This window comes from Mus pahari, chromosome X (genome assembly GCF_900095145.1).
Source record: "Mus pahari chromosome X, PAHARI_EIJ_v1.1, whole genome shotgun sequence".
Lineage (NCBI taxonomy): Eukaryota > Metazoa > Chordata > Mammalia > Rodentia > Muridae > Mus > Mus pahari.
The window spans coordinates 140512073-140534464 of NC_034613.1; positions in this window are offsets into that span (position 1 = coordinate 140512073).

Consider the following 22392-nt stretch of genomic DNA (forward strand, 5'->3'; position numbering starts at 1 on the left):
GATAGATAGATAGATAGATAGATAGATAGATAGATAGACAGACAGACAGACAGACAGACAGACAGACAGACAGACAGACAGACAGACAGACAGATAGATAGATAGATAGATAGATAGATAGATAGATAGATAGATAGATAGATAGATAGATAGATAGATTGATGGGTAGATAGATAGATAGATCCAGTTTAATATAGAGTTTGTGACTGCAAGGCAAGGGAAAGAGGAAGAGAGAAACTCACATATGCTAGGCACCAATTATGCCCCATATACCTTATACAAAGCTACCTTCAGATCAGCAACTATTGGGCACCTGATTCATGGGGATGGAGATCTGTCTTGGATTCAGCTCTCTGATCTTGAATTCAGTCTTTTCTGATGTTCATTCAGTTCAACTGATTGGTGGGTTTGCTCCTGCATCCGTAGTAGCCAGCCAATCAGAGAAAGGCTGGGTTGCAGTCCACAGAGGCACCTTGATTCTCTTCCACTTCTTTTCCCATCTGCCAGCCTGTTATCCCAAGCTGCATAGAATGAAGGGGTACTAGAGCACCAAACCTCCTCTATTGCATATATTTTTTATTTCTTATCTTAAGTCACGATTGTCATTGTCTCACTGGCTGAGTTAAGTCACATACATGGCCAGATCAGATAAACAAACATTGTGAGAGTGTAAACAGAAGGAACAGAGGTAACTTTGACTATAGTTCAACCCAGCATAGTGTAAGCTGTCAATTTTTCACTAACCAACTCATCCACAAGAACATTTTAGAGTCCTAATAGGAGACGACCATACTGAAGACTGAAGACTGAAGACTCCTGATTTCCCCAAAGACACAGGAGTGGTGGGGTCTTGGTGTCTTCTAATCATACTAGGGCAGGCCGTGTGGTACAAAAGCAGTAAGAGAGGCTTGGGAATCACAGCCAGCCTTCAATGAAGTCAGGAGAGTTTGAGGCAAGAAAAGCCAAATGGGAGTTCGACAGTTCAACTAAGTAGTGTGCGGCAGACCTAGCATTCAAATCATCATCTGTCAAACTCCGAGTTCCATGCCCTTTCTGTAGGGAGCAAGTGAGGTGCTGGGTGAATGTGTATTGTTGACAAGGGCACGGCCAAAGTCATGTTAAGAAACCCCAATGACTTAGCCCCACGATAGTGGCAAAGCCTTCCCTGAGTGAGGCTCAGAGGAAAGCCTTCTTAGGGTCCAAGTATGCATCCTGACAGTGTGGGCAAAAACTGTTCACCAAAGTTTGCCCCACCCCAACCCCCACTATGCTTATGGGCTGAAGCCTTCCCCTCTGTAGAAACTACTCTGGCTGAGATCAGTTCATACTGCCTTCTTGTTCAGCTTGTGTGTTATGGCCTCCCCTCCTTGTTCATCTGTCTACAATAGCCTGCCTTCCTATTCAGCCTTCTATAATAAACATGATAAGCTTCCAGATTGCTGGGACTTCTCCATGTGAGAACCCAACTCGCCCCCCCCCCCAGCTTTTGTCCATGTGTTTGTCTTTTCTTCATTCCCTCACCAGCCCAATCAGGTCAGTCCCTGGGGCTGTAAGGACACAGAACCATTCTTTCTTCAATTTTGTAAGATACTTTCCTTTCTTCTATGCATTGCTTTTATTTCAAAGATATGCTCACTGTACCAAGTGAAACCACCCAAATATGTTCAAACTTGCTATTTTCACCCAAGAGCCTCCTTTACGTGACAACTGTGAGCTTGACCCCTATCTATCCCACCACCATCTTGCTAAGTTATCCAATGTCACCAGTATAGATTCTATCTCCCCACATAATTCCCCCAGCTCCTATAAACATGCATACACAAGTGTAGAGAGGGCTGATTAATGTTCTTTATTTTTAAAAATATGGCTCATATTATAAATTATTTGGCAACTCATTTTTTCTACTTTAACAGTAAATCATAAACCTCTTTTATAGTAATTAATATACTTCTAGTTGATACAGCAAAAGGCAAAAACCATCCTTGTAATATACTTACATATATACCAGTGGTTTTATTTCTATAGAGGAATAGTTCTCAACCTGTGGGTTGCAACTCCTTTGGGGCTTGAATGACCTTTTCACAGGGGTCACCTAAGACTATTGGAAAACACGGGTGTTTACTATTCAGTATAAAGTAGAAAAATTACACTTATGAAATAGCAACAAAAATCATTTTATGGTTGCAGGTCACCACAACCTGAGGAACTGTATTAAAGGGTTGCAGCATTAGGAAGGTTGAGAACCAGTGCTCTAGAATATATTCTGGATTGTGGGACTCCTGGGTCTTATTGTTACACACTAAAACAAAACTTAGTGACTTTAACAATAGCTCACTGTTGTTCTCAAGTCCCCAATTTAAGGATGGCTCAGATGAACAAACCCCTATTCTTAGTAGGGCCATTTATTGCAGCTCCAGCAGGGGCTGAACATTTTACCTCCACGATGCTCTACTCATGTGGTTGTTGTCAGCTAATGCTTGAGAGCTCAGCAGGTCTCCTGCTCCAGTAGTCTTGGTTCTTCTTTGCTTGGGCTAAAGGGCTACTGGAGCTTCCTCACGGCATGCAGCTGCAACCTCTTAGTAGATATTGCAAAAGAAACCAGCAGAATTTGCCTGGTCTCATTATCAGCTAACTTCAGAAGTCGTGTAGTATTACTTTCTCCCCCATTCTACTTATAGAAATAGTCACAAATAGACCCAGCCAGGTCCAAGAAGAGGAGATGTATATCCTACTTTCTAAGAGTAGAGGGAAGGTTCTAGAAGAATATGTAAAATGGGAAGATACTATTGTAACCACCTTTGGAAAATATAGTCTTGCTATGTAAAGGTCATGTAGCTACTAAGCAAAAAATCTACATCTCATTTATTTTGTCTGTTGTTCATTTCATAGGGAGATGTGGTATCACTGGCATGTGAGTAGAGTCGTTTTCAGAGAGTATTTGGCTTTGGAGTATCCAAAGAAAGACTGTACAGGAAGCCAACTGTGTATTAAACCATATGGAAATCAACATATCGTGCAGGGAGTTGTCTCTCTGGCCTTAAGGACAAAGGGTGACTAGGGAGTCACTGGAACTTTTTGATGGCCTTGGCCATCCCCTTCCAGATAAAGTCCATGTAACTTTTCTGCTCCCCTTCATCCCCTATCCCCCAAAAGAGCCATTATTTAGCATCATCCCAGTTCCAGCATCATGGTGGAGAGCGATGACATTTCAGTTTTCCTTCCATGCTTTTCTTCCTTTTGTCTTTTTGTTTTGACAGAATGGAACAGTTCAGGCAGGAATCTGGAAGAATGAAAAGTTATCTGGGAAGGAAAGCCATCTATCATATAAATGAACAAGGGTTGTATGGTTAGATAAAGCCTCAGAGTTAAATATATAACTGTGCAAAATGGACCCATTCACCATTTCAGAATATTACATTTTTAGAATTTGTCTTTGGGTTTTTTCCTTGTTTCGTTTTTCCACTTAGAGCAGTGGTTCTCAACCTTCCTCATGCTCTGACCTTTAATACAGGTCCTCATATTGTGCTGATCCCCAACCATAAAAATTATTTTTGTTACTACATCATAACTAATTCTGCTACTCTTATGTAAATATTTTTGGGTCCTGACCCACAGTCTGAAAATTGCTGATTTAGATGCTTAATGTATCTACCAACACAAGCCATGATACATCTCTGTAGATGTATCTACTTTAAGGGGTTTTAGTTCTTATCTAAGGTGTGCACAACCTGTCTCTGAAGAATAATTCCCATCTCCAACTTCTATCCTGAAATCTTCCTCCCATCCCCCACAGCTGGCAGTGCACTCCTGAGTGGAAATCAAACACCTATTCCTCATCATCCAACAAAATTATGCTCCTGGAGCCAGGGAGAAGGAATTACGTGTAAGGGGAAGAAGAAAAGCGCAGCCCCTTTTGCCTGAGGATTTATGGATGGAAGAAGAAGAGGATGGGCTGAAGAGGCAACAGTATTCATGTGCCCCATCTCCCCTTTCTAGGCTGAATGCAAGCCGCATGGAGAAACAAGGAACTCCAACAAACCTGAATCAATCAGCTTGACCACAATTGGGTAGTGCAGTGGCACCAAGCAGAGCAGTTTCTAACCTTTCCATGCTGCCTTTAGTCCCTGCAGGGACATATGTGTTTAAGGGCCAGAGGACCTACTACGAGCCACCTCAGGATGACAGACACAAACGCCACAAGGTTTTAGATACTTCAGGAGCCCAAGAAAGATGTGAGCATACTGAGATGATCACAAAGACCTTATCCAGAGGTAGATAATGAATGACCTTATCCCCAGTGACAACAGTCAAAGATATGAGCACTGCATCCACAGAAGGCTAGAAATGCTAAATCCTTTTCATAGGGAATCCAAGAAGTGCTGAAAGACAAGTGCTCATCAAACGAGAGTCTTGAATATCTTCTGAGATCCCTTCGTACCATCACAAATGATTCCATTTTTAAATCAGAATACAAATTTCATTTTACTCCAGCAATAATCAGGGAGGGGCTTAGCAGGCTCATTAGCAGCACTGACAGAGGTAAAATCTCTCAACGTCCATCACTGTAAGACCCATCTCCCTGGGGCCTGAACCAGAGCTGATGAAACAGAAAATGCACTGGGGGGGGGGGGGCAGACTGCAAACAAAACAGCCTAGTCTTTCCAAAAGACACAGACATTCGTCACCATTAGCCAAATGACTTGCCGAGAGAAAGGTCAGTCACCTTTCCATTACCAACTCGCTGTTTGGAAGGGCTGGCATAAGAGAAGACCTTTTGAGAGGGCCACGATGTCTGACTTCTGTGCCGCTAGAGTGGAAGATGGCTCTGTGAGAATGCCCAGGTGTGCCAGATGCTCCTGTCACAGCCATGACATGATGAATGGAAATTAGGAAGAACACTGTCACTCAGAGAATAGAAACAAAGCACAAAGTAGCTTTCTGGAAAGGATGTGGTCAAGAAGGTGAGGCCTCAGAAATGAAGAGATTTCATGGGCATGTATGGTTGTGGGCATAACTAATATATACTCACCAAAACCCATTCTTGTCTTCCTTTGCCCATAGTTTCCAGCCTATCTTATCATCGTATGACTGAGATGTGCTTACTGAGGTCTGGATAGAAGGGAGGGTATAGGCTATGAAGCTCCCTCTGAAATCCTAGAAGGCGGCACTGGGTAGAAAGAACCCAGGCCCCTGCACAATGAAATCTTCAACCCATATAGGACTTTATGTGACCAAGAATAAATGTCTGTTTTGTTACGCTTCTGAAAGTCGGGGGGAGGGGGTCTGTTATAGCCTTAATATTTCTGAATTGATTTAGTGGGAAGAATATGGGCCATTACAAAAAGCAACCTTCAATATTTCACAATTGTGTCAAAGACAGGCCATGATGGTAACAATCCTCATGAGAAGAAAGGGAACTAACATAAAATTAGTTACTGGGATCAAACTGTCCCTTCCCCAGTTAAGAAGCAGGGATGGTGTGCAAAGACCAAGTACTTTGCAGGCTGAATGGCCAAGGTGGGCATTCTGGTTTGTGCCGTTTGCTGGGTGGGTATGTGACCTCCCAAAGACCCTGTCTCAGTGTCTTCATGTGTAAAAAGTTTATGACCACACGTAATCCTATGCTGGCATCATGCTCAGATTCAGTGAGATTATATATGTACACATGGAGCATGAAGTCAACATTTGGTGACATTTTGTCCTTGTCCTTGCTCAGATCTTTCTCTACATCACCATTTTCCTCATAATCACTCGGCAGTGTCTGTCTGACCTATAGGTAGTGTCTGAGCTCAGGAATATGGCAAGCACACATACTTTTCCCAGTTTACCAGATGCAATGGAAAGACTGAAGTCGGTGTTGGCTTTTTTCAGTTATGCTGGGGGAACTTGACTGACACTTTCATTCCATTGATTGATCACATTCATTTTGAGCTGTGTTTAGCTGCCTAAAAAAATTCATCCCCAGCCGTCATGGTGAACTGGAAGGCTGGACTGGCCCCAAAGACACCTCAGCAAATCTGCTACCCAGCTCCAGTGGCAGGCAGCCAGGCAGGCGTCTGGTCCCTCGGCCTCAGTGGTGAAGCTGACCCGACAGGCAGCAGGATGCTGAAGCTCTGGTGTGAGGAAAACAAGGAGCAGCAGCAGCAACAGGGCTGCTTTCCAAAGGGACCCGGTGCTGCCACTGCTGCCGCTGCTGCCCAGGGACCCACACAGGAGGGCAAAACATCAGGTAATTTAAGATTTCTAAAACTAACTTTGCATGTTGTCAATTTATTAGTTGACGCTGGAGTTGAAGGCAGGGGTTTGACTTCAGCCTGAGCCTAGCAGGCCACTTCCTGACAGCTCAGAGTAGACAGCAACAACCAAATGGCTGCTCCTTCAGCTCTCTGGGCCAATAATCCCTCACACGTGTGGGAAGTTCTGGTTGTGGGGCTCTCTTGGGCTAGGCATTAGACTCCCCTCAGGAGCCCTAAATCTTTCTGATGCCAAATCCCACAGCACAAAGCAATTATATCATGAATATCCAGAGTTAGGACCCAGGCATCTCTTATCTCAGAAGCTCCCAAAATGATTCTATTGCACAGCCAGTCACTGCTGTGCAGAATCACTGTTCTACCATTTCTCTTTTTTTTTTATTAGATATTTTCTTTGTTTACATTTCAAATGTTATCCTCCCTTTCTAGTTTCCCCTCTGAAAATCCCCTATCCCATTCCCCCCCTTCCCCTTGTTCTACCATTTCTAAGGACTAACCCATTGATGTGAGCAAAGTGGCGGGAGAGAAGACAGTAAACTCATACAGGAACCATAACTTGCTGATAGCCATTTGCTTGATGAGAGGAAGGGCTAGTACCTGACCCGATCTTCCTGTTTAGTTTGAACCTCTTCCTCCTTACCCTCTGGCCTCAATTTCTATAAACTGAGAAGAGTGTTTGCAGTTACCTCACATTAGAAGGATCAAACAACTTACTTTAATTTTAATTTTTATTTTACACGTATGTTTTGCCTGCAGGTATGTCTATATACCATGCGTGTGCCTGGTGTCCAAGGAAGCCTGAAGAGGACATCATATTTGCTGGAACTGAAGTTAAAGACAGTAGTGAGCTGTCATATGGGTGATAGAAATCAAACCTAGTCCTCTGCAAGAGCTCTGAACCACCAAGGCTCTGGCTCCACACTTACTTTCATTTTCATTCATTTTACCTACTATATATATTATATAATATTATATGTAATAGTCGTGTATTATTTATATTTTTATAGAAATAAAATAAATTTATATTAATGTAATATGTAATGTACTATTTGTCCTTCAAACACTTGCCAAATATTAACTAATTTTAGTTGATAAATTAATTAACCAACATTCAAACACTTCCTGTGTCCCATATACCATTGCCGTTACTTGTCTTTAAAATGCCTGAAGTTTTTGATTCAACAACTGTTTCTTATCTCCATGAAAGTAAAGTACTCAAGGGCCTGTGAGAAGATTACACGGCAAGAGTGGCAGTTATGGTCTAAATGTTGAATGTCCAACACATGCCCATGTGATTGTAAAGGCCTCATCTCTAGGGCTTTAGCATCCTGCTGCCTGTTGGTAAGGTTCATCCCTAAGGGACCAGACACCCAGCACTGTTGGGAGCTGGTTAAACCTTTGAGAAGTAAGGCTTAGTGGAATGCCTTAAGTTACTATTGAGATCCCAAATCCTTCCTCTCTTTCTATTTCCCGGCCATGAAGTAAGTGTTTTTGCTCTGACAGAAGTTCCTGCCTTACCACAGGCCTAAACCAACATGGCCAACGTATCTGAAAGGTGAGCCAAAATAAAGGTTATTATTGATAAGATTGTTCTTAAGTATTTTGTCATGTCAGCAGAAAGCTTACTAATACAGTGATCATTGCTATTTCATTAATAAATACAAAAACATGGAAAGGCTAAGGTTCAAATACAAGGGACTCATTAAAGAAGTAATAACATGATTTTTAAAGCCAAAATAACATATTTCAGTGTTAAATAGTATGTGCAAAACAGATCTTAGAGTTACCCTATGTTCCTGCCTGTATAATAATTTCCTTTTCTTAAGTGTGAGTGGGACCTGAGCAGAGAATTAAGATAAATTGTTTCTAAACCCTCCTGACCTATGGAAACTGTGAGACAATGAATGTTTGTTACTTTAAACCACTGATTTTTTTAAAAAAAAATTAATTTGCTACACAGAAATAGAAAACTAACAGACACCATCAAAGTGTATGCTTTTAGATGGAAGGCATTTATTAAAAATTAAATAGAAAGTTCAGATCATAAGGCAATATGACATACACACAAACACACAATAATGAGTAGAATTGGGAATGACATTCATTTCTCTTTTTTTTTTTTAATTTTCTGTGCTTTCTAAAATCACTTTTACTGTTAATGAAATGTTTGATGTTAAAAATACTAAATAAAATATTTACAATTTTTGCAGTGGTTATCCCTAGGTCGTAAAATTATGGTTGAATTTGTATTCTGGGTTATTTTAATTGTTCTTCTTTGAAGAATTGACACAGACTGCTATAATTCAAAGCAATAAATAAATAGCCTCCAGTGGCATTTTTCAATTATCACAGAAACTTCTGCCATCCATCGTTTCTCCCATATGAATTAAAGTAGAGGGAGGAACCTGATGTGCACATGCATGCTCTGGATGCTAGAGCTGTCTGCCAGATTGGTGGACTTTCTCAAATTTAAAAACATTATTTCACCTTTTGAATTGTTTCCTCACATTTAACATGGGATAATACATGCATTGCAGGGCAAAAGTACGATGGGGACTCAATAAGCTAGTACTTCATTTCTTTTTTAATAAGCCCAAAATGTAAGAGGTACTCACTAATATTCTGTATTATTATTATCATTGCTAGCGTTATACCACCACCATCAGTATCAACCACGTTCCCATTGTAAGAGTGGTCATTTTTTTTGTTCTTGATGTTCTTAAATTCAGCTCTTTAAGCAAGTACCTACGGAAAACATAAGAACTTGTAATATGGCATTTTAATTCAGATATTAGAAGGAAACTCACATCCCTTGCGAAGACCTCAAGTGAACGCTGTGGGATACTAAAGAGACATTTCTCCCTTTCACATGCTAGGAAGATGCATCTTAAAATTAACACTATCCTTGCTAGTTGCTTGGTTAGAGCTGGCCCTTTAAGAATCTGAGTCAAGCTGGTTTGAGGTTTATTGCATGCTATAATAAGCTTGTTAGTTATGGTGTGAGGTGAGCCAGGTCTAGGTCAAAGCTCTCTCTTTCTCTCCATTCCAGGGCCTCCGGGAGCTGGGTGGGAGATGGAAGGAGTCCAAGGCCACCATGAAGCATGGCTGAAGAAGTACAGCTGCCCTTAATCTGGGCGTCAGGGTCAAGGGCACTTGAAGAAACAGGCTGAAGCAAGGGAAGAGGCAATACTAGAGGAGCTGTTGGCTGAGCGTTTGCTGGTGTGACCACAGGCTATGAGCAAAGACCCAGACAGGCAGGCAGCTGGGGTCAGGGAGTACCAGAAGGCTGTCACTGTCTGAGACGGAAATACTCTTAAAGAGTCTGGAACCATGGTGGGAAGAGACATGGCCAAGATAACTAATGATACAAAGAAGCCAAGCTACTGGTAGCTGTGTCACAACTGAGATGCCACGGATGGCTCGTTATCCTAAGGAGCGATTCTAAGTTACCAGTCTCTTTCAGAAGCATGTCCCACTCAAACCACTATCGCAGACATCATTAGAATCACCCCCAGAGTAAAAAGGAATCAAAAGGGCCTAAACCTTCCCCCAAGAAAACTTCCTAAAAGATCTTCCTGGTTTCCTTGAAAGGACCTATGTTCACTCAAAAAGAAATGAATCAGTGGGGTATTTCTTTTGTTTCTGTTAGGATCTCAGTGGTGTATGAGAGAAAGAAAGAAGTACCAAATTCAGAGCAAAGGGTCACTATCTATCTCATGAGTCATCATCATCATCATCATCATCATCATCACCATTGTTATTACCATTATCATCATTCTCCAGTAAAAATCAAACTAGAGCCTGATGAGACAACCCAACAAGCCTGCTGACTTGAGTTTAATCCTCAAGACCCACACGGTACCAGGAGGGAATGATTCCTGAAAGTTGGACCTCTACATGTGTACATGTTTACCCGCACATGTGCATTTTTACACACAATTAAATAGGTGCAATCATTTAAAAAAGAAAGAAAGAAATCATTTTTGAAAATGCGCTTGAAGAACTAACCAGGTTTTTAAGATTCAAATCCTGATGGGGGCAAGAGGGTAGAAGAAAGGAGGAATAAGAGGAGAAATAACCAAAATTAAGAATAATAAAGAAGAGTTGTTGAATGCTACTAGTTTGTAAGCCAGTTAGAAACACAATAAAGGCCAGGTGTGGTGGCGCACACCTTTAATCCCAGCGCTTGGGAGGCAGAGGCAGGTGGATTTCTGAGTTCGAGGCCAGCCTGGTCTACAGAGTGAGTTCCAGGACAACCAGGGCTATACAGAGATACCCTGTCTCGAAAAACAAAACAAAACAATAACAAAAAAAGCCCTCGCAATTAAAAGAAAAAAAGGGGGTGTTGTGTGAGTGAGCAACACTGCTCCCTGAAAACATGGGTTATTAAACAAAAATCTCAGTGGCAGGAACAAGCTAGCTCCTTACAAATTACTGCTTAGGGAGGCCCAGACTCACCAAAACAATATAGGTTACTGCTGTTGGTTTCTCACTATAGATACTACACACAAACACACACACACACACACACACACACACACACACACACACACACATCAGTTATAGAATGCACCCTTGCACAGACACCAGGAAACTATCCCTGCTAGCTATCTTTCATGGTGTCTTAAGGTGCTTTGAAGACTGATGGGGGAGAAAAGCCATCAATAGCCATCCATACTCATCACTGCAGCTTGCACGCTGCAATAGTGACCAACAGGCATGACATGCCTACTGGTACAATGAGGGCAGTTTCTGAGGGGACCTGACAGCTCTCTTCATTAGATTTGAGGTCCAATCCACAGGAGTGAATTCATGACTTGTTCTGTAAACATTGTCAAAATTCAAGCCTGGGGAAGTCCCCAGGCACAAAGAAAGAACTCATTGATATTTTAGTGAATTATTATACTGTCAAACTGTTTTCTAATGTTTATGCTTTTTTGTTTTTGTTTTTCAGACAAGGTTTTTCTATGTAGCCCTGGCTATCCTGGAACCCTCTCAGTAGACCAGTCTGGGCTTGAACTCAGAGATCCTCCTGTCTCTGCCTCCCATGTGCTGGGATTAAAGGCGTGCGCCATCACAGTCCAGCTAATGACTGTGCTTATATTCACAGATTAGTGCTTGTCTTGATCAAAGAAGCTACTTACCACAATGGGTAGAGGTTAATGTAGAGATTCAGTACTGTTCAAAGTGATGAGAGTAAGTTACTGAGAGTGTTCAGCTGTAGATTGGACATCTACATCAAATCTCCCCTTCCTCGGGGCTCAGGGAACATTGCAGAAGATGGGGCAGAAAGAATGTAAAAAGCAAAGGCTGAGGAGGAGTGCTGGGAAGTGCTGTCTTCTGGATATGACATGGCTAGTGCACATATGAATTCACAAGAGCTGTGCTTACTTAGACAAAATCAAGCCAGTTAAAATTCTAGCATGGGACGTGGAACTGATGGGGTTAGAAAGTCACATACTTGCATCTGCTGGCCCGGAAATCCCAATCATGGTATACTAGAAGTCTCTGAGATTGCTGTGATTTAAAGACCTTGAAGATGTTCTCATGTTTTACTCTGCCTTCTAATCTGTAGTTAACAATGGGGAAAATCATGCAACATGTTTTGTTTTGTTTTGTTTTCAGATTAAATGTGTCTGTTGGTTAACCTGGACTCATAGGGGCTCACAGAGCCTGCGTGGGACTGACCTAGGCCCTCTGCATATGTTACAGTTGTGTATCTTGGTCTTCTTGTGGGATTCCTAACAGTGGGAGCAGGGGCTGTCTCTGATTCTATTCCCTGCATTTGAGACTCTTTTCCTCCTACTGGGTTGTCTTGTCTAGCCTTAATACAAGAGGAGGTGCCTAGTCTTACTGCCACTTGATATGCTATGTTTGGTTGCTATCCATGGGAGGCCTGCCCTTTTCTGAAGGGAAATGGATGAGAAATGATGGGGGTGGGCATATGGGAGATGGGAGAGGGATTTGGAGGAGAAAAAGGAGGAAAAAACAACTGTGGTCAGGAATAATAATAATAATAATAATAATAATAATAATAATAATACCAAAGCAAAAAATGTGTCTGTTGGCACATTTACTGCCTTTAAAATGGATTGTCAAAAAAAGAAAGGACTGTTGGTTAATCATGATTCAGCGATAATAAGATAGGCCAATATCATTTTCAGGAAAATAATGAAAATTGTATAAAAATTGTGCTACTAGCAATAATGAAAATTGTAATAACTGCACAAAACTTAAATGTCCTTGAAATAGGGTCTAGACACTGTTCAACATTTTATCATATTAAATCAAACTGAAAGTCAATGGTAGGGTTTTCTTTCTTGTGATTCCTGTCACTGATTGATCATTTCTAATGGCTTGTCACAATTCTCTTTTCTGGAGTTTTAGAAATGTAGTCTGGATACTCCTGTGGCTTTTTGAAAGACCAACACTGCGGAGTCAATGATAACTCTTGCCCCTACACTCTAATATGAAACCCCATCATTAGGGAATTTTGCTTTTGCTTTTCCATTTCATTAGCAACCTATTTGGAAGAAAGAGAAATAAGGACATAGGTAGCCCTTGCTTTGACTGATGCTATATTAGCATAGTACTGTCATTTTACAACTATGCTCTTCTTTTTTCATGATGGACATCTGCATGTGTTTCAGTTAAGCCAGCACTACCACTAATCTAACTCAGTGTACCTTGCCTTTTCTTTTCAAACATCATGTTTGCACCACAAACCTTGACCTCCTTCTCTTGATAGGAGTAACTCAATATTATTTCATTCTCCATGCCTCCTGACAACACATCACTCACTAACTATACTCCCCACTTCTTCTGTGCCTGTGGACAAAGTCATAATGAGTTCTGTCTTCAAATTGTATGTGCGTGTGGGCATGTGTATGTTTGGAGGTTGTAAGACAGTTTGGGGTATTAGTTCTTCCCTTGTACCTTGTTTGAGGCAGGGTCTCTTATTTTGCTGCTACATGTGCCAGGTTACCTGGCCCATGGGCTTCTGGGAGTTTTCCTGTTTCTGCCTCCCATTTCTCTGGGAATTCTACAATTACAGATATACACTGCTGCACCTTAGCTTTACATGAGTTCTTGGGGCTTTGAACTCAAGTCCTCATCTTTGTACAGCAAGTGCTTTTATCTACTGAGTTATTATCATTAGTGTTAACCATCAGTTTTATGCAATCTAGAATCACCTGGGAAGAGAGTCTAAATAACTGATAATCTACATCAGTGATTCTCAACCTGTAGGTCATGACCCCTTTTGGGGTTGAATTGCCCTTTCACAGGGGTCACCTAAGAGCATCAGAAATATTAGATATTTCTATTATGATTCATAAGAGTCATGAAGTAGCAAAGAAAATAATTCTATGGTTGGGGGGTCACTACAACATGAAATGCTGTATTAAAGTGTCACAACATTAGGAAGGCTGAGAACCTAGATTAATGTTTTGTGGGCATGCCTATGAGGAATTAATCTTGATCATCTTAATTGATATGATAAAACACAGTAAATGATACCATTCCCTGAGCTTGGGTACTGAGTAGAAAACTTGAGCTTAGAATCATCTAGGTATTTATTTCTCTTTGTTCTTACGCGTGTAATGTGACTAGCCATTTTTTGTTTTTAAGTTCCTGCTATTTTGATTTTCCTGTTATATATCATATCCTAGAATTGTGATCTAAACTAAACCATTTATCTCCCAAATTGATTTTTTCCAAGGACGTTTTGTCATAGCAAATAGAAATAAAACTAAGACATGAGCCATGCTCCCAGCCCTCAACATTGTCTGCTTCTTAGGTAGGCCTATTATGGTAGTTAGACCAACATGGCATCTCCATGAAATGTTCTGATGCCTCTGGCCAGTCCCATGAAACTGCTTTCAATGTGCTTACTTGTTGCATTGGGTCTCTTAAGCACTTGGTATGTGTGAGTTTAAGTGTATTATGGTGTGTGTGTGTGTGTGTGTGTGTGTGTGTGTGTGTGTGTGTGTGTTATATATACAACTGGATTAAAAGCTTCTCAAGATTGGGAAGTATGGGTATTCTGCTTTTTATTGTTGTTTTAAACAACTTGTGGTGGTTTAAATAAGAATGGCCCCTATTGGCTCATATATGTGAACCCACCTTAAATTAGTATCATTTGAGGTCACAATACCCACCTTTGATCTGGGTCACACCTCCTGATGGCAGCCTCTATAAAGGGCAAGGAAGAAAGAAGCTTTTGTTCTCTGTCTACTGCTTGAGGATTAGGATGTAAAGCTCTCAGCCACCACTCCTGCACCATGCCTGCCTGCCTGCTATTATGCTTCCCACCATGATGATAATAGACTAATCCTCTGAAACTATAACCAAGTCCACAGCTAAATGCTTTCTTTATAAGAATTGCCTTGGTTGTGGTGCCTCTTCACAGCAATGGAAACCCTAAGACAACACTGTTATGACTCTATACATTATAGATTGCTCTAGTTAGTTTTTATGGAGTGAATGAGTAAAAGGTTATATATTTAATGTCTTGGTTCTAGAAGTTTATTCCCTTATTCAGCCAACAAATCTGATCAGGCTTTTCATTTAGAGTCCAAGAAAAAGGTCTAAAAGTTTGGTCAGTGTGTCTGTTGTCCTCCAAGAATTTGTAGTCTGGTTGTGGAGGTGGGCATGGGGGAGGAGGGTTATACACATATATGAATGTCTGCAAGGAAAAGTTGTATGATGGGTTTCATAAGAGTGATGGAAACTTCAGAGCCTAGGGTCCCTGAAGAGGGAGAATTTGCATCTAATAACAAATCAGGGAAATTATAGCTGATATTTTTGATACTTCACAAAACATTCTTTAGTCTCCTGATTTCAGACCCAGCAGTGGTGGCTAGTTCCAGAATCCCACCTCAAGTCACATATGTCTTTCTTCTGCAGAACTTTCTCTACTGCTGTGGGAAGTGGCTTAGTTCACATATAGCAGCAGTCTGAAAGTGTAGAGAGTATATTGCCCTCTCAGACAACTGCCAAGCATTGGAAATGGGAGCCAGTGGCCCAGAACTCTGGCCTCCAGTTCTTTGATGGATTGGCAGTTCTGATAGCTATCCTCTAGCTTCTTTGAGATTCCCATGGCTTAGTCTCTCATTGTCTACAACAATTATCTTAGGAAAGCCCCCTTATATTGGCTTGTCATTGATTCTTGTTGCATGTTCTTTAGTCAGTACTTAGCTCTTTACTCAAGTATTTAGGTTCTGTTTTTGTGATAAACTAAATGAAGACAGAACTCATTATGAATTTGAAGATAGTCAAACTAGACTTTGTCCGCAGGCACAGAAGAAGTGGGGAGTATAGTTAGTGACAGTGGGGGGAGGGAGAGTGAGAGAAAGAAAAAAAGAGATTTTAAAAGAGGTAACAATGTGCTAAAAAGATGGGACCATATTTTGCCATAAAGTTTATATTTTATACTATTTAGATCATAAATGTGATATCCATGCATTATAGATTTAGGTGATGCTAAAGAGAGCTTAAAATAAAGCCAAAATTCTACCACTCAAAGGTAAACCCGGTAAACATTTTGACCTAGTTCCTTCTTGTCTTCTTACTAAACATGTCTGTTGCATGATGGGGGTTATATTGGATATTGCTTTTCTCTAGCATGAGAGCTAAATGAGACAGAAAATTAAAGGCAACTTCTTCATTGTAAAAATGAGAGCTCTATCTCCTAAAGAAAGCAAAAAGTACGTAAGAACCTCAGAGCTGAGACCAGATGCTGCTGCTGCTTTTTACCTTACATCTCTTATTTGATGGATAATTGTGAACCCAGACTTGTATTTGGTGCTTAAAACTTCCCACTTGAGTAGGCATACCTGAACCTAACTATTTGTGGTTGTTTGAATGAGAATTTCCCCATAGGCTCATATGTATGAATGCTTGGTCCCTATTTGGTGGAACTGTTTTGGGAAGGACTAGAAGGTGTGGCCTTATTGCATAAGGTATGTCACTGGGGATGGGCTTTAAAGTTTCAAAACACCAAACAGAAGTCTCTTGCTTCTGCCTCCAACTTTGGGATCAGAGGTAAGCTGCCAGCTACAGCTCCAGTGCCATGACTAAGCCTGCTGCCATGCTCCAACAATGATGGCCATGGACTCACTTTCTGAAACAGTAAACAGGCCCCCAATTAAGTGATTTTTTTTGTAAGTTTCCTTGTTCATGATATCCTTCAGAGCCACAGAACAATAACTAAGATACTCTCTATGTAGCTAATAACTACCAGTGGCTAGTGGCCATTGAGAGAATTAAAAAAAAAAAAGGAAATAGAAATGAGAAAGTCCCTAGCATAATGCTGAAATTCCATACATCTCACTAGGGTGCACATTTGTGTGTGCAGAAGGTTAAAGAGGAAATTTTAGCATTGCTTTCTCCATATGTCCTTGAGTTTGGGCATAGCAGCTCATGGTGAAAAAAAAAACAGAGGAAAAAAATAACAAAACTTCTTAGCCAGAAAGGTGGTTCTGCCAGGTTGCTTTTGTATCTGTGTGGGTTCATTTTTCTATAAACTTTATGGTCCTTTGCAAAGAATGACTACAAGTGCTGCAGATGTTGCAGGCTCCTGGGAGCAGATGTTCATGACTGTAAAAATCTCAGGGAAATGACACCTCAGCCTTTTAAGTCAATGAGCTAAAACCTAACATAACATTCTAGGCTCATTTATTATTTTCACCTATTCCTGCAGGCTGTGGATTAGTAGAAATGAAGCAACTGTGCTTCCTGGGAAACAGCCTGTGGCCACTAGAGTAACAGATGCATCCAACCTCTCCCTGTGTTAGCTGCGGTGATGAGCTTTCTTCTTGGTTTAACTGACAACACAACTCCCCTACTGCCAGATAAGAGAGGTCTTCGGGGAATTCAGACATTCTGTGGGTAGCAACAAAAGCAACATTTCCCCCATCTTCTTCCCACAGCGACTTCCAACCCCTCTACCACCCATGCCGGGAGCAAAAGAATCAGACCATCAAAAGAGAGGCTCAAAATTATTAAATCTATTTCTTGTGTTAAACCCAAGAACATTTTATACTAAGTATAGTAGCCATTAAGGCTTAAAAGAATGTGAGAAATAAAGCTTTTCAAAGAACTACAACTTGCTTCTTTCTCCACTTTCTTTCTTTCTTTCAACCCTCTTTCTTTTCTCATTTCCTTTCTTAGCATCCCTCCCTCCTTTCACTCTTTCTTCTCTCTCCCTCACTCTATTTCCCTCTCCTCATCTCTTCTTCCCTCAACTCTTCTCTCTTCTTTCTTCCTTCTCTTCAGTAAATGCAAGAACATCTCTTATGCTCACACATAATTCTAACACAATTGGCATGAGGGGGAATCAGGTTATTTGTATAAAGACCCATCACATTTGTATAAACACACACACACACACACACACACTTTACCCTTCAAGAATAAAGAGAGAGGGATAGGGAGATGACTCAGTGGATAAAGTGCCTTCCACAAAGTCATGAGAACCTGGGTCTCCAGTTACTATGTAAAAGCCAGGTGTGTGAAATCCCACCATAGGGTGGCCAGCCACTGTAGCTAAAAGGGCAAGCCAAATCTTCAGCGAGAGTCCTTGTCTCAAAAACGGAAAGTGGAATGATAGAGGAAGACATCTGCTCTTGATTTCTGACCTCCTGGCACGTGTATGCATATGCATAGAGAGAGAGGAAGGGGGAGGAGAAGAGGTGGAGCAGAGAAAAGACAAGGGGAGGGAGGGGTAGGAAAGGAAGAGGAGAGAATATGAAGATATGAAGACAGGACATAACCATTACTATGGGCTAACTAGCATGTCGATTTTCACGTCCTTCCCTCAATCTCTCCTCCCTTAATGATTCTCATATGTCTCATACAAAAAAATAAGCAAGCAATGAATATCAACTTCCTTGAGATGGTCCTTCAACTTTAGGCCAAGCCTTTCCAAAAGCCAGACTCCAGGTCCCTTTCAAGAGCAGTCTGTGCGCCAACACCCTGGACAGCTAACTGGGATGCAGACTGCATCCCAATCAGATTTCTCACAAGTGCCACTTAAAACAGAACCAAGAGGACACCACATGACAATGCTTAATCTGGGGTACCTGGGGGTCCAGGAGCAGAAAGGAAATGGGGAAAGTAATGTAAATCTATGTTAATTAAAATGTATAATAAATTAAAAAAATAATGGATCCAGTTTAAATGCCCAAGGGAAGAACAAAGTTCTGAGAAAATCAGGTATCGAGAGAAATCTCTTGCCAGCCAACAAATAGGTACTTTATCACAAAGTGCATGCTAAGTAATGCAGCCAGGAGGTACCCTAGTTCTGTTGGTGGTGATGGACTCTTACCCTATCCAAAAAGGTTTGCTCAACACTCACTCAACTGTGCAATTTGTTTCCAAAACTTCTATCTCACATTCTCACTCCTCAGGTTCATGAGATGAACTGGGACTGTTTGGTAAGTGTGGCGTCCTGAGCTTGAAGAAATGCCTGTATGATCTGTTCTACTTTCTCTATTACGATGGCAAGCCCATTTCCTATCAGTTCCGAGCAGATACACCCCGTGTGTGTGTGTGTGTGTGTGTGTGTGTGTGTGTGTGTGTGTGTGTGCATCCCACCCCATTCTCAAGTTGCTAACCTCTTTTTCTTTATTATTGTTACATACATATGCATACGTGAGTATGCACAGATAGAGATACAACCTGCTGAGTCTGTTTCACTGTTTGTGTGCATATGGTTTCAAGGCTGAGCACTCTGCATAGGACAACCAATAAGGGGGCTCATCCCTAGGAAAAGCTAATTCTCCTTTTCAAAGATGTCATTAATTCCCAGTAGTTTGTAGATTACGGGTGAAACTCCCCCAAAGTTTCCTCCTTCCAGGTTAACATTTCCATTAATCTTGACATTATTCTGTTGTTACTATTATACAGCCATTCTTTTCTTCTTTATTTTTAATTGGTTATTTTGTTTACATTTCATATGTTATTCCCCTTCCCAATTTCCCCTCTGCAAACCCCCTATCCCAGCCCCTCCCCCTGCTTCTGTGAGGGTGCTCCCCCACCCACCCATCCACTTCTACCTCACTGCCTATGCTGGGGCATCAAGCCTTCATAGGACCAAGGGCCTCTCCTCACATTGATGCCCGACAAAGCCATACTCTGCAACATATGCAGCTGAAGCCATGGGTCCCTCCAAGTGTGCACTTTGGTTGGTGGTTTAGTCCCTGAGAGCTTTGAGGGGGTCTGGCTGTTTGATATTATTGTTCTTCTATGGGATTGCAAACCCCTTCAGTTCCTTCAGTCCTTTCTCTAACTCCTCCATTGGGGTCCCCGTGCTCAGTCTGATGGTTGGCTGCAAGCATCCACATCTGTACTTGTCAGGCTCTGGCAGAGCCTCTCAGGAGACAGCCATACCAGGCTCCTATCAGCAAGCACTTCTTAGCATCAGCAATAGTATTTGGGTTGGTGGCTGCATATGGGATGGATCCCCAGGTGGGGCAGTCTCTGGATGGCCTTTTCTTCAGTCTCTACTCCACTCTTTGTCCCTGTATTTCCTTTAGACAGGAGCAATTCTGGGTTAAAAGTTTTGAGAAGGGTGGGTTGCCCCATCCCTCAACCGGGAGTCATGCTTAAACTCTCCATGTGGTCTCTACAGGTTCTCTCTCAACCTTTGTTTGGTATTTCAGCTAATGTCATCCCTGTGGGGTCCTGGGAGGCTCTTGCTTTCCTGGCATCTGGGACTTTCTGGTTGCTACCCCCCCCCCCAGTTCCCCATCTCTCATTGCGACACACCTCTGTTCCATTTCCTGACCCTTTGTACATCTCCTCTGTCTCCTCCCACACCTGATCCTGCTCCCCCTTTTCTCTCCCCCTCCTCTCTTCCTTCCAAGTCCCTCTCACCCTGTACCTCCCATGATTATTTTGTTCCCCCTTCTAAGAAGGACTGAAACATCCACACTTTGGTCTTTCTTCTTCTTGAGTTTCATATGGTCTGTGAGTTATATCGTGGGTATTCCAAACTTTTTTCCTAATATCCACTTATCAGTGAGTATATACCATGAGTGTTCTTTTGTGATTGGGTTACTTCACTCAGGATGGTATTTTATAGTTCCATCCATTTGCCTGTGAATTTCATGAAGTCATTGTTTTTAATAGCTGAGTAGTATGCCATTGTATAAATGTACCCTTGAGGGACATCTGGGTTGTTTCCAGGTTCTGGCTATTATAAATAAGGCTGTAGATCAATGGAATAGAACTGAAGACCCAGAAATGAACCCACACACCTATGGTCACTTGATCTTTGACAAAGAAACTAAACTATCCAGTGGAAAAAAGACAGCATATTCAACAAATGGTGCTTGCTTAAGTGTAGAAGAATGCAAATTGACCCATTCTTATCTCCTTGCACAAAACTCAAGTTCAAGTGGATCAAGGACCTCCACATAAAACCAGATATGCTGAATCTATTAGAGGAGAAATTGAGAAAGAGCCTTGAACACATGGGCACGGGGGAAATTTTCCTGAACAAAACACCAATGGCTCAGGCTCTAAGATCAACTATAGACAAATGAGATCTCATAAAATCAAAAAGTTTCTCTAAGGCAAAGGACACTCATCAGGACAAAACAGCAACCTACAGATTGGGAAATGATCTTTACCAATCCTGTATCTGATAGAGGGCTAATATCCAATATATACAATGAACTCAAGAAGTTAGACTCCAGAGAACCAAATAACCCTATTAAAAATGGGGTACACAGCTAAACAAATCTCAACTGAGGAATCTTGAATAGCCAAGAAGCACCTAAAGAAATGTTCAACATCCTAAGTCATCAGGGAAATGCAAATCAAAACAACCCTAAGATTCCACCTCACACCTGTCAGAATGGCTAAGATCAAAAACTCAGGTGACAGCAGATGCTGGCGAGGATGTGGAGAAAGAGGAACACTCCTCCATTGCTGGTGGGATTGCAAGCTGGTACAACCACTCTGGAAATCACTCTGGTGGTTCCTCAGAAAATTGGTCATAGTATTACCTGAGGACCCAGCTATACCACTGCTGGGCGTATACCCAAATGATGCTTCAACATATAACAAGGACACATGTTCTAGTATGTTTATACAGCCATTTCTAAGAGAGGCAGTTTCACAGCAGACTTCCTTGTATTCTTGCACTTACAATCTTTCTAGCCCTTCTTCCGTGATCTTCCCTGGGCTATTGTGTTAGTCGGGGTTTCTATTCCTGCACAAACCTCATGACCAAGAAGCAACTTGGCAAGGAAAGGGTTTACTCAGCTTACACTTTCCACATTACTGCTGCTCACCAAAGGAAGTCAGGACTGGGACTCAAGCAGGTCAGGAAGCAAGAGCTGATGCACAGGCCATGGAGGGATGTTACTGTCTTGATTCCTCTGACTTGCTCAGCTTGCTTTCTTATAGCACCCAAGACTACCAGCCCAGGGATGGCACCACCCAGAATGGCCCCCCCCTTGATTACTAACTGAGAAAATGCCTTACAACTGGATCTCATGGAGGCATTTCCTCAACGGAAGCTCTTTTCTCTGTGATAACTCCAGCCTGTGTCAAGTTGACATACAAAGCCAGCCAGTACAGCCATAGATGCAGGATCTGTGATATAGATGTATCCATTAGGGCTAAGCTCCACACAAACTATTGATCTCTGTACTGCATCCAGTAGTGGTTTTCTGTAATGGTAACCATTTGCTATAATGAGAATCTTCTTTGATGAAGAGTGGGAGCTACACTTACCTGTGAGTATCAGGATGAGATTTAGAATGTAGTTAGGGATTATGCTGTGCTAGCAGAGTAGTGGTAGTAGATTCTAACGGCCATGGCCTCATGAGCCTCAGTAAGCTGCCTAGGTTTCCAGTATCAGGCATGGTTTCCCTCCTGTTGAGTGGGCCTTAAGTCTATTAGACAGCTGCTGGTCACCACCAACATGTGAGTGTCGCTTACTACACCTTTATGCACATCCTGACATGCTGGTCACTGTTGTGGAGCATAGGCATTGCAGCTGGGTAGGGTTGTTCAATAGCTTCCCTCCCTTGGCAGCTTATATAGTATTCTCTGGTACCACGGAAACTAGACCACAGGAAGGAAGCCTTCAAGTCAGATCCAATCCAAATAATTCCTGTATTGT